The sequence below is a fragment of the Nerophis lumbriciformis genome, linkage group LG13 (genome assembly GCF_033978685.3).
Source record: "Nerophis lumbriciformis linkage group LG13, RoL_Nlum_v2.1, whole genome shotgun sequence".
NCBI classification, from domain to species: domain Eukaryota; kingdom Metazoa; phylum Chordata; class Actinopteri; order Syngnathiformes; family Syngnathidae; genus Nerophis; species Nerophis lumbriciformis.
Genome location: NC_084560.2, coordinates 7,367,921 through 7,383,171, shown reverse-complemented (window position 1 = coordinate 7,383,171; position 15,251 = coordinate 7,367,921). Strand labels below are relative to the sequence as shown.

At 28.4% G+C, this 15,251-nt stretch overlaps 1 protein-coding gene across 1 annotated transcript in view; it reads left to right on the top strand.

The window, feature by feature from the left end:
* The first annotated feature begins 5,473 nt into the window (after positions 1-5,473).
* The window catches only part of htr1fa (5-hydroxytryptamine (serotonin) receptor 1Fa), a 131,796-nt gene continuing 122,018 nt past the window's right edge, over positions 5,474-15,251 (top strand). The window contains exon 1 of the mRNA XM_061970644.2: positions 5,474-5,555. The gene's annotated coding sequence lies outside the window, so the exon portion shown is untranslated. The remainder of the gene's footprint in view (positions 5,556-15,251) is intronic.

Below are 15,251 nucleotides of genomic sequence, written 5' to 3'. Positions count from 1 at the left end.
GTAAAATTTAATTAAATGTAATTTGACACAATGTAATATTTGATTGAATGTACTATTTAATTAAATGTAATAATTGATTAAATGCAATATTTGATTAAATGTAATATTTGACACAATGTAATATTTGATTAAATTTAGAACATAATTAAATGTAATATTTGATTAAATTTAGAACATAATTAAATGTAATATTTAATTAAAAGGTAATATTGATTACATTTAGAATACAATTAAATGTAATATTTGATTAAATGTAATTCTTGATTAAATGTAATATTTGACACAAAGTAAAATTTGATTAAATGTAAATGTTTTCAAATGTAATATATAATTAAATGTAATATTTGATTCAATGTAGTATTTTATTGGATGCGATATTTGAATAAATGTAATATGTAATACAATGTATTATTTGATTAAATGTAATATTTGACACAATGTAATATTTGATTAATTGTAATATTTGATTAAATGTAATATTTGATGCAATGTAATATTTGATTAATTGTAACATTTGATTAAATGTAATATGTTATTAAATGTAATAGTTAATTAAATGTAATATTTAATACAATGTAATATTTAATTCAATGTAATATTTGATACAATGTAATATATAATTAAATGTAATAATTGATTAAATGTAAAATTTAATTAAATGTAATATTTGACACAATATATTTGATTGAGTGTACCATTTAATTAAATGTAATAATTCATTAAATGTAATATTTGACACAATGTAATATTTGATTAAATTAAGAATACAATTAAATGTAATATTTAATTAAAAGGTAATATTTAATTGAATTTAGAAAATAATTGAATGTATATTTGTATATTTGATTAAATGTAATACTGTATATTTGATTAAATGTAATACTTAATTAAATGTAATATTTGATTCAATATAATATTTTGATACATTTTATATTTGATTCAATGTAATAATTGACACAATATAATATTTGATGACATTTAATATTTGATTAAATGTAAAATATAATTAAATGTAATATTTGACACAATGTAATATTTGATTGAATGTACTATTTAATTAAATGTAATAATTGATTAAATGCAATATTTAATTAAATATAATATTTGACACAATGTAATATTTGATTAAATTTAGAACATAATTAAATGTAATATTTGATTAAATTTAGAACATAATTAAATGCAATATTTAATTAAAAGGTAATATTGATTACATTTAGAATACAATTAAATGTAATATTTGATTAAATGTAATACTTGATTAAATGTAATAATTACACAAAGTAATATTTGATTAAATGTAAATGTTTTTAAATGTAATATATAATTAAATGTAATATTTGATTCAATGTAGTATTTTATTGGATGCGATATTTGAATAAATGTAATATTTAATACAATGTATTTGATTAAATGTAATATTTCACACAATGTAATATTTGATTAATTGTAATATTTGATTAAATGTAATATTTGACGCAATGTAATATTTGATTAATTGTAACATTTGATTAAATGTAATATGTTATTAAATGTAATAGTTAATTAAATGTAATATTTAATACAATGCATTAGTTGATTAAATGTAATATTTCACAGAATGTAATATTTAATTAAATTTACTGTTTGATACAATGCAATATGTAATTAAATGCAATATTTGATTAAATGTAAAATGTAATTACATGTAATATTTGATTTAATGTACTATTTAATTTAATGTAATGATTGATTAAATGTAATATTTATTTAAATGTAATATTTGACACAATGTGATATTTGATTACATTTAGAATATAATTCAATGCAATATTTAATTAAATGTAATATTTAATTAAATGTAATATTTGACACAATGTAATATTTGATTACATTTAGAATATAATTCAATATAATTAATTAAATGTAATATTTGATTAAATGTAATATTTAATTAAATGTAATATTTGACACAATGTAATATTTAATTAAATGTAATATTTGACACAATGTAATATTTGATTACATTTAGAATATAATTCAATGCAATATTTAATTAAATGTAATATTTAATTAATTGTAATATTTGACACAATGTAATATTTGATTAAATTTAGAACATACTTAAATGTAATATTTGACACAATGTAATATTTGATTAAATTTAGAACATAATTAAATGTAATATTTAATTAAAAGGTAATATTGATTACATTTAGAATACAATTAAATGTAATATTTGATTAAATGTAATACTTGATTAAATGTAATATTTGACACAAAGTAATATTTGATTAAATGTAAATGTTTTTAAATGTAATATATAATTAAATGTATTATTTGATTCAATGTAGTATTTTATTGGATGCGATATTTGAATAAATGTAATATTTAATACAATGTATTTGATTAAATGTAATATTTGACACAATGTAATATTTGATTAATTGTAATATTTGATTAAATGTAATATTTGACACAATGTAATATTTGATTAATTGTAACATTTGATTAAATGTAATATGTTATTAAATGTAATAGTTAATTAAATGTAATATTTAATACAATGCATTATTTGATTAAATATGTTTCACACAATGTAATATTTAATTAAATTTACTGTTTGATACAATGCAATATGTAATTAAATGCAATATTTTATTAAATGTAAAATGTAATTACATGTAATATTTGATTTAATGTACTATTTAATTGAATGTAATGATTGATTAAATGTAATATTTATTTAAATGAAATATTTGACACAATGATATTTGATTACATTTAGAATATAATTCAATGCAATATTTAATTAAATGTAATATTTAATTAAATGTAATATTTGACACAATGTAATATTTGATTACATTTAGAATATAATTCAATATAATTAATTAAATGTAATATTTGATTAAATGTAATATTTAATTAAATGTAATATTTGACACAATGTAATATTTAATTAAATGTAATATTTGACACAATGTAATATTTGATTACATTTAGAATATAATTCAATGCAATATTTAATTAAATGTAATATTTAATTAATTGTAATATTTGACACAATGTAATATTTGATTAAATTTAGAACATAATTAAATGTAATATTTGACACAATGTAATATTTGATTAAATTTAGAACATAATTAAATGTAATATTTAATTAAAAGGTAATATTGATTACATTTAGAATACAATTAAATGTAATATTTGATTAAATGTAATACTTAATTAAATGTAATATCTGACACAAAGTAATATTTGATTAAATGTAAATGTTTTTAAATGTAATATATAACTAAATGTAATATTTGATTCAATGTAGTATTTTATTGAATGTGATATTTGAATACATGTAATATTTAATACAATGTATTATTTGATTAAATGTAATATTTGACACAATGTAATATTTGATTAATTGTAATATTTGATTAAATGTCATATGTTATTGAATGTAATAGTTAATTAAATGTAATATTTAATACAATATATTTGATTAGATGTAATATTTAATACAATGTATTATTTGATTAAATGTAATGTTTCACACAATGTTATATTTAATTAAATGTACTGTTTGATACAATGCAATATGCAATTAAATGCAATATTTGATTAGATGTAAAATGTAATTACATGTCATATTTGATTTAATGTACTATTTAATTAAATGTAATGATTGATTAAATGTAATATTTAATTAAATGTAATATTTGACACAATGTAATATTTGATTACATTTAGAATATAATTCAATGCAATATTTAATTAAATGTAATATTTGATTCAATGTAATATTTGACACAATGTAATATTTGATTAAATTTAGAATATAATTCAATGCAATATTTAATTAAATGTAATATTTGATTAAATGTAATATTTAATTAAATGTAATATTTGATTCAATGTAATATTTGACACAATGTAATATTTGATTAAATTTAGAATATAATTCAATGCAATATTTAATTAAATGTAATATTTAATTAAATGTAATATTTGACACAATGTAATATTTGATTACATTTAGAATATAATTAAATGCAATATTTAATTAAATGTAATATTTAATTAAATGTAATATTTGACACAATGTAATATTTGATTACATTTTGAATATTATTCAATGCAATATTTAATTAAATGTAATATTTAATTAAATGTAATATTTGACACAATGTAATATTTTATTAAATTTAGAATATAATTCAATGCAACATTTAATTAAATGTAATATTTGATTATATGTAATATTTAATTAAATGTAATATTTGATTCAATGTAATATTTGACACAATGTAATATTTGATTAAATTTAGAATATAATTCAATGCAATATTTAATTAAATGTAATATTTAATTAAATGTAATATTTGACACAATGTAATATTTTATTACATTTAGAATATAATTCAATGCAATATTTAATTAAATGTAATATTTAATTAAATGTAATATTTGAGACAATGTAATATTTGATTACATTTAGAATATAATTAAATGCAATATTTAATTAAATGTAATATTTAATTAAATGTAATATTTGACACAATGTAATATTTGATTAAATTTTGAATATTATTCAATGCAATATTTAATTAAATGTAATATTTAATTAAATGTAATATTTGACACAATGTAATATTTTATTAAATTTAGAATATAATTCAATGCAATATTTAATTAAATGTAATATTTAATTAAATGTAATATTTGACACAATTTAATATTTGATTACATTTAGAATATAATTCAATATAATATTTAATTACATTTAATATGTGATTAAATGTAATATTTAATTAAATGTAATATTTGACACAATGTAATATTTGATTAAATTTAGAATATAATTCAATGCAATATTTAATTAAATGTAATATTTAATTAAATGTAATATTTGACACAATGTAATATTTTATTAAATTTAGAATATAATTCAATGCAATATTCAATTAAATGTAATATTTAATTAAATGTAATATTTGACACAATGTAATATTTGATTAAATGTAGAATATAATTCAATGCAATATTTAATTAAATGTAATATTTGATTCAATGTAATATTTGACACAATGTAATATTTGATTAAATTTAGAATATAATTCAATGCAATATTTAATTAAATATAATATTTAATTAAATGTAATATTTGACACAATGTAATATTTGATTACATTTAGAATATAATTCAATATAATATTTAATTAAATGTAATATTTGATTCAATGTAATATTTAATTAAATGTAATATTTGATTCAATGTAATATTTGACACAACGTAATATTTGATACAAAGTAATATACAATGTAATATTTCAATATAATGTAATATTTCATAAGCAGCGTGTCTGTCTGCTTATTAGTGCTGATTCTCTTCACACCTCCTCCGTGCACGCGGACACGCGTCTCGGCGCGGCCAGGGAGGCGCGCTCACGTCGGCGCGTGTCCCGCTTCCCCCGCCACACGCGCACAGTGCATCGGCGTGGATGACGCTGTGAGGCGCGTGGACGCACGCGAACATCCGAGGAATGCGACCGTCTCCCGTGGACGAAAGACACAGGGTGAGTGGATTTTTGTCTCTCTCCCATCACTTTAATAATTAGTCAATGTAGTTTCAACTGCTAATTATTATTGCATGTTTTTTTTCATGACTATCGGCCACAGCCACGCACGTATTTCCACGCGACTGAGTCAATAAAGTCACATTAATATTCATAACTATCCATTTCGTCTTTATTGGCATACACTCCCTCATCTCTGTAGCCGTGGATGCACTGTGAGTGAGTGTCTGTGATTGATCCACGATCCACGCATGACACGTGATCCTCACTTGACTCCACGACTCATTTACACGCCACCCTCACTTTAGTTCCCCAAACATTTCTTCTGCTGCAACGTGACCACCATCACTGTGTCAGTCAGCCTTGTGATGATGATGATGATGATGATGATGAAGACTTACATTATGTGCAGGAGTGGGAGTGGGCTTTTATGAAGACGGATTTCAGGTGGGGAGAGAGTTGCTGTTTCAGTGATCTCCTCCTCAGCTGCTTGGATGATGTGATGACGCCACTCTAGTGGATCCCAAAGTGGATCATACAGTGGGTCGCAATGCGGATCACATAGTGGATCACACAGTGGGTCCTATAGTGGATCGCAAAGCGGATCACATAGGTGGATCATTAAGTTGATTACCTGGTGAACAATATAGCAGATCACATAGTGGGTTATATAGCGGCGCACAAAGTGGATCCTATAGCGGATCAAATGGTGGGTCACATAGTGGATCACATAGTGAATCATACAGTGGGTTGCAAAGTGGATCATATAGCGGATCAAATGGTGGGTCACATAGTGGATCACATAGTGAATCATACAGTGGGTTGCAAAGTGGATCATATAGCGGATCATAAAGTGGACCTTATGGTGGGTCACAAAGTAGATCATATAGTGGATCAAACAGTGGTTTGCAAAGTGGATCATATATCAAATCACAAAGTAGATCACAAAGTGAATCACACAGCGGTTCATATAGTGGATCACACAGCGGTTCATATAGTGGATCACATAGTGGATTGTGTAGCGGATCACAACGTATATCAAATGGTTAGGTCTCATAGTGGATCACATAGTGAATCATACAGTGGGTTGCAAAGTGGATCATATAGCGGATCACAAAGTGGATCATATGGTGGATCACACAGTGGATCGTATAGTGGATCATACAGTGGGTTGCAAAGTGGATCATATAGCGGATCATAAGGTGGATTATACGGTGGATCTTATGGTGGATCACCCAGTGGATCATATAGTGGATCACATAGTTATATATATCAGATCACAACATAGATCATATAGTTGATCGAAATGTTAATCACACAGTGGATCACATAGTGATGTATATCAGATCACAACATAGATCATATAGTTGATCGAAATGTGAATCACATAGTGGATCACATAGTAATATATATCAGATCACAACATAGATCATATAGTTGATCAAAATGTGAATCACATAGCAATATATATCAGATCACAACATAGATCATATAGTTGATCGAAATGTGAATCACATAGTGGATCACATAGTAATATATATCAGATCACAACATAGATCATATAGTTGATCGAAATGTGAATCACATAGTGGATCATAAAGTTGATCAAATAATAGATCAAAGAGTGGATCAAATAGTGGACCGCATAGTGGATCACATAGTAGTTCACTAAGTTGATCATATAGTGGAACATAGTGGGTGAATAGGTTGGTTACCGTAGATCATTAAGTTGATCATATAGTGGATCATATAGTGGATCACAATGTGGATCACATAGTGGATCATTAAGTTGATCATATAGTGGATCATAAAGTGGATCACAATGTGGATCACATAGTGGATCATTAAGTTGATCATATAGTGGAACACAGTGGGTGAATAGGTTGGTTACCTAGTGAATAATATAGTGGATCATATAGTGGATTACAGAGTCAATCACATAGCGAATCGCAAAGTGTATCATATAGTAGATCACAAAGTGGATCACACAGCGGTTCATATAGTGGACCACAAAGTGGATCACACAGCGGTTCATATAGTGGATCACATAGTGGATTGTGTAGCGGATCACAACGTATATCAAATGGTTAGGTCTCATAGTGGATCACATAGTGAATCATACAGTGGGTTGCAAAGTGGATCATATAGCGGATCACAAAGTGGATCTTATGGTGGGTCACACAGTGGATCGTATAGTGGATCATACAGTGGGTTGCAAAGTGGATCATATAGCGGATCATAAGGTGGATTATACGGTGGATCTTATGGTGGATCACCCAGTGGATCATATAGTGGATCACATAGTTATATATATCAGATCACAACATAGATCATATAGTTGATCGAAATGTTAATCACACAGTGGATCACATAGTGATATATATCAGATCACAACATAGATCATATAGTTGATCGAAATGTGAATCACATAGTGGATCACATAGTAATATATATCAGATCACAACATAGATCATATAGTTGATCAAAATGTGAATCACATAGCAATATATATCAGATCACAACATAGATCATATAGTTGATCGAAATGTGAATCACATAGTGGATCACATAGTAATATATATCAGATCACAACATAGATCATATAGTTGATCGAAATGTGAATCACACAGTGGATCACATAGTGATATATATCAGATCACAACATAGATCATATAGTTGATCGAAATGTGAATCACATAGTGGATCACATAGTAATATACATCAGATCACAACATAGATCATATAGTTGATCAAAATGTGAATCACATAGCAATATATATCAGATCACAACATAGATCATATAGTTGATCGAAATGTGAATCACATAGTGGATCACATAGTAATATATATCAGATCACAACATAGATCATATAGTTGATCGAAATGTGAATCACATAGTGGATCACATAGTAATATATATCAGATCACAACATAGATCATATAGTTGATCGAAATGTGAATCACATAGTGGATCATAAAGTTGATCAAAAAATAGATCAACGAGTGGATCAAATAGTGGACCGCATAGTGGATCACATAGTAGTTCACTAAGTTGATCATATAGTGGAACATAGTGGGTGAATAGGTTGGTTACCGTAGATCATTAAGTTGATCATATAGTGGATCATATAGTGGATCACAATGTGGATCACATAGTGGATCATTAAGTTCATCATATAGTGGATCATAAAGTGGATCACAATGTGGATCACATAGTGGATCATTAAGTTGATCATATAGTGGAACACAGTGGGTGAATAGGTTGGTTACCTAGTGAATAATATAGTGGATCATATAGTGGATTACAGAGTCAATCACATAGCGAATCGCAAAGTGTATCATATAGTAGATCACAAAGTGGATCACATAGTAGTTCATTAAGTTGATCATCTAGTGGAACATAGTGGGTGAATAGGTTGGTTACCGTGGATCATTAAGTTGATCATATAGGGGATCATATAGTGGATCACATAGTGGATCATAAAGTTGATCAAATAGTAGATCAAATAGTGGATCACATAGTAGTTCATTAAGTTGATCATATAGTGGAACATAGTGGGTGAATAGGTTGGTTACCGTGGATCATTAATTTGATCATATAGTAGATCACATAGTGGATCATTAAGTTGATCATATAGTGGAACACAGTGGGTGAATAGGTTGGTTACCTAGTGAATAATATAGTGGATCATATAGTGGATTACAGAGTCAATCACATAGCGAATCACAAAGTGTATCATATAGTAAATCACAAAGCGGATCACTAAGTTGATTACTTAGTGAATAATATAGCGGATCACATAGCGAATTGCATAGTGGACCACAGTGGATCATTAAGTTGATTACCTAGTGAATAAAATAGTGGATCACATAGTGGATCCCAGAGTGGATAACAAAGTGGATCATTGAGTTGATTACTTAGTGAATAATATAGCGGATCACATAGTGAATTGCATAGTGGATCATATTGTGGATCATTAAGTTGATTACCGAATGGATACTAAATGGAATATTGAATCGTAGATCATATATCGTATCACAAAGTGGATCACATAGTGTCTCCAATTATGGATAATTTACTTGATTACCTAGTGGATACTACAGTGGATCATATAGTTGATCACATAGTGTCACATAGCAGATCATGGAGTGGATTGCATAGTGTATCACATATAGGCTCCAATTGTGGATCATTTAGTTGATTACCTAGTAGATACTATAATAGATAATATAGTTGATCACATAGTGTATTGTATAGTGTGTCACATAGCGGACCATAGAGTGGATCGCATAGAGGATCATATAGTGGATCACATATTTGATTGTATAGTGGATCATATAATTAGTAACATAGTGTATCAAATAGTGGATCCCATAGTTGATCGTATAGTGGCCCATACAGTGAATAACATTGAGGATCATATAGTGGATCACATAGTGAATCATATAGTGAATAACATTGTGGATCATATAGTGAATCACATTGTGGATCATACAGTGGATCACATAATGCATCACAGAGTGGATCAATTAATGTATTAAATAGTGGATCCCATAGTGGATCATATGGTGGATAATATAGTGGCTCCTGTTGTGTATCATATAGTTGATCACATAGTGTAGTATATAGTGTGTGACACAGCCGATCATAGAGTGGACCACATAGTGGATCGTGTAGTGGATCACATAGTGGATCACATAGTTGATCGTGTAGTGGATCATACAGTGAGTAACATAGTGGATCATATAGTGGCTCCTATTGTGGATTATTTAGTTGATTACCTTGTGGATACTATAATGGATCACATATAGTTGATCACACAGTGCAATACATAGTGTGTCACATAGCGGATCATAGAGTTGATCGCAGGGTGGATCATACAGTGAATAACACAGTGTATCATACAGCGGATCCATTAGTTGATCGTATAGTTGATCATACAGTGAATAACATTGTGGATCATATAGTGGATCACATAGTGGATCATACAGTGAATCATCATTCATAATAGCAATATTGTTATTATAAGTGCTAACACAGAGGAACATACCTTGATTAGTAATGTTGTTGTTGTTGTTGTTGAAGGAAAAGTGAAATTGACATGTTGCATATGCTTAAAATGATCAAAATATGTAAATATTACATGTTATTATGAATGTTACTAGATACTACATATATACTTACAGCATAATGAAAATATGTAAATATTACATGTTACTATGAATGTTATTAGATACTACACATATACTTACAGCATGATCAAAATATGTAAATATTACATGTTATTATGAATATTACTACATTACATATATACTTACAGCATGATGAAAATATGTAAATATTACATGTTATTATGAATGTTATTAGATACCACATATATACTTACAGCATGATGAAAATATGTAAATATCACATGTTATTATGCATGTTACTAGATACAACTTATATATACTATATATATACTCACAGCATGATCAAAATATGTAAATATTACATGTTATTATGAATGTTACTAGATACTACATATATACTCACAGCATGATCAAAAAAAGGAAATATTACAAGTTATTTTAAATATTACTAGATACTACATATATACTTACAGCATGATCAAAATATGTAAATATTACATATTATTATGAATGTTACATTATTACATATATACTCAAAGCATGATCAAAATATGGAAATATTACAAGTTATTATGAATGTTACTAGATACTGCATATATACATACAGCATGATCAACATATGTAAATATTACATGTTATTATGCATGTTGCTAGATACTACATATATACTCACTGCATAATCAAAATATGTAAATATTACATGTTATTATACATGTTACTAGATACTACATATATACTCACAGCATGATTAAAATATGTAAATATTACAAGTTAGCATACATGTTACTAGATACTACTTATATACTTACAGTGTGTATATAAAACATTGATGGAGGTTTTTTTATAGGCGGAATAGAGCGACTCCCATTGGCTCTATTGTTAGCTGACTCTTGCTAGTGTTTATTCACGATCTAGAATGCACAGCAATAAAAACATGTGTTCTTGTCTTACATAAGGATTGTGAATGATGGACACAATTCCAAAAAAGTTTATTTGCCTTTACGTGTGTACGCACACAAGAGGATCATTGTGTTGTTTGGCCAAGAGTGAAAACATGACTGAGGGATCATACAGAACCTCCTGGCACATCAAAATGTAGAATATTACATCACAAGTCCATTTTTTTCAGCAGCAATAAAGCGAAAAAACAATATTTGGATTTCATGACCCCACATTTTCTGGTATTTTGTTTAATTTCCTGTCCAGCACTCTTATTTTTGTTCATTTCCTTTTTGCCGCGACTTCTGTCAGAGCGATGGCTCCCTCACCTGCCGCTGATTGTGCATCACCTGTTCCTGGTTGCTAATCAGGATGCTTAAGATGCTGGGTCATTGTCCGTTTTTTTTGCTCCGTACAGAACGTGCACAGCTTTCCCTAAGCTTCCTGTGCACTTCCCGCCTGCACTATTTATTTTGTGAACGTGTCAATGAATACAATTTACAATAACACGACACAATGATCCTCTTGTGTGCGTACACACTTAAAGGCAAATGCACCTTTTTGGAATTTGTCGTAATGTTTTCTAGTTTTGTCGTAATGTTGTCTAGTTTTGATGCAATGTTCTTTTGTTTTGTTGTAACGTTGTTCTGTTTTGTCGTAATGTTGTCCTGTTTTGTCGTGATGTTGTCTAGTTTTGTCGTAAGGTTTTCTAGTTTTGTCGTAACGTCTCGTAATGTCATAATGTTGTCTTTTTTTTCGTCCTGATGTCTTGTTTTGTGTTAATGTTGTCCTGTTTTGTCGTAATTGTGTCCTGTTTTGTCGTAATGTTGTCTTGTTTCTTCTTAATGTGTCCTGTTTTGTCGTAATGTTGTCCTGTTTTGTCGTAATGTTGTCTAGTTTTGTCGTAATGTTGTGCTGCTTTGTCGTAATGTTGTCTTGTTTCTTCTTAATGTGTCCTGCTTTGTCGTAATGTTGTCTAGTTTTGTTGTAATGTTCTTTTGTTTTGTTGTAACGTTGTTCTGTTTTGTCGTAATGTTGTCCTGTTTTGTCGTAATATTGTCCTGTTTTGTCGTGATGTTGTCTAGTTTTGTCGTAAGGTTTTCTAGTTTTGTCATAGCGTCTCATAATGTCATAATGTTGTCTTTTTTTGTCGTCCTGATGTCTTGTTTTGTGTTAATGTTGTCCTAGTTTGTCGTAATTGTGTCCTGTTTTGTCGTAATGTTGTCTAGTTTTGTTGCAATGTTCTTTTGTTTTGTTGTAACGTTGTTCTGTTTTGTGGTAATGTTGTCCTGTTTTGTCGTAATGTTGTCCTGTTTTGTCGTAATTGTGTCCTGTTTTGTCGTAATGTTGTCTAGTTTTGTCGTAATGTTGTCCTGTTTTGTCGTAATGTTGTCTCCTTTCTTCTTAATGTGTCCTGTTTTGTCGTAATGTTGTCTCGTTTTGTTATAATGTTCTTTTGTTTTGTTGTAACATTGTTCTGTTTTGTCGTAATGTTGTCCTGTTTTGTCGTAATGTTGTCTAGTTTTGTTGTAATGTTCTTTTGTTTTGTTGTACTGTTGTTCTGTTTTGTCGTAATGTTGTCCTGTTTTTGTCGTAATGTTGTCCTGTTTTGTCGTGATGTTGTCTAGTTTTGTCGTAAAGGTTTTCTAGTTTTGTCGTAACGTCTCGTAATGTCATAATGCTGTCTTTTTTTGTCGTCCTGATGTCTTGTTTTGTGTTAATGTTGTCTTGTTTTGTCGTAATTGTGTCCTGTTTTGTCGTAATGTTGTCTTGTTTCTTCTTAATGTGTGCTGTTTTGTCGTAATGTTGTCTAGTTTAGTTGTAATGTTCTTTTGTTTTGTTGTAACGTTGTTCTGTTTTGTCGTAATGTTGTCCTGTTTTGTCGTAATGTTGTCCTGTTTTGTCGTGATGTCTAGTTTTGTCGTAAGGTTTTCTAGTTTTCTCGTAACGTCTCGTAATGTCATACTGTTGTCTTTTTTGTCGTCCTGATGTCTTGTTTTGTGTTAATGTTGTCCTGTTTTGTCGTAATTGTGTCCTGTATTGTCGTAATGTTGTCTCATTTCTTCTTAATGTGTCCTGTTTTGTCATAATGTTGTCTCATTTCTTCTTAATGTGTCCTGTTTTGTCGTAATGTTGTCTAGTTTTGATGCAATGTTCTTTTGTTTTGTTGTAACGTTGTTCTGTTTTGTCGTAATGTTGTCCTGTTTTGTCGTGATGTTGTCTAGTTTTGTCGTAAGGTTTTCTAGTTTTGTCGTAACGTCTCGTAATGTCATAATGTTGTCTTTTTTTTCGTCCTGATGTCTTGTTTTGTGTTAATGTTGTCCTGTTTTGTCGTAATTGTGTCCTGTTTTGTCGTAATGTTGTCTTGTTTCTTCTTAATGTGTCCTGTTTTGTCGTAATGTTGTCTAGTTTTGTTGTAATGTTCTTTTGTTTTGTTGTACTGTTGTTCTGTTTTGTTGTAATGTTGTCCTGTTTTGTGTTAATGTTGTCCTGTTTTGTCGTGATGTTGTCTAGTTTTGTCGTAAGGTTTTCTAGTTTTGTCGTAACGTCTCGTAATGTCATAATGTTGTCTTTTTTTGTCATCCTGATGTCTTGTTTTGTGTTAATGTTGTCCTGTTTTGTCGTAATTGTGTCCTGTTTTGTCGTAATGTTGTCTAGTTTTGTCGTAATGTTGTCCTGCTTTGTCGTAATGTTGTCTTGTTTCTTCTTAATGTGTCCTGCTTTGTCGTAATGTTGTCTAGTTTTGTTGTAATGTTCTTTTGTTTTGTTGTAACATTGTTCTGTTTTGTCGTAATGTTGTCCTGTTTTGTCGTAATGTTGTCTAGTTTTGTTGTAATGTTCTTTTGTTTTGTTGTACTGTTGTTCTGTTTTGTTGTAATGTTGTCCTGTTTTGTGTTAATGTTGTCCTGTTTTGTCGTGATGTTGTCTAGTTTTGTCGTAAGGTTTTCTAGTTTTGTCATAGCGTCTCATAATGTCATAATGTTGTCTTTTTTTGTCGTCCTGATGTCTTGTTTTGTGTTAATGTTGTCCTAGTTTGTCGTAATTGTGTCCTGTTTTGTCGTAATGTTGTCTAGTTTTGTCGTAACGTTGTCCTGTTTTGTCGTAATGTTGTCTAGTTTTGTTGCAATGTTCTTTTGTTTTGTTGTAACGTTGTTCTGTTTTGTGGTAATGTTGTCCTGTTTTGTCGTAATGTTGTCCTGTTTTGTCGTAATTGTGTCCTGTTTTGTCGTAATGTTGTCTAGTTTTGTCGTAATGTTGTCCTGTTTTGTCGTAATGTTGTCTCCTTTCTTCTTAATGTGTCCTGTTTTGTCGTAATGTTGTCTCGTTTTGTTATAATGTTCTTTTGTTTTGTTGTAACATTGTTCTGTTTTGTCGTAATGTTGTCCTGTTTTGTCGTAATGTTGTCTAGTTTTGTTGTAATGTTCTTTTGTTTTGTTGTACTGTTGTTCTGTTTTGTCGTAATGTTGTCCTGTTTTTGTCGTAATGTTGTCCTGTTTTGTCGTGATGTTGTCTAGTTTTGTCGTAAAGGTTTTCTAGTTTTGTCGTAACGTCTCGTAATGTCATAATGCTGTCTTTTTTTGTCGTCCTGATGTCTTGTTTTGTGTTAATGTTGTCTTGTTTTGT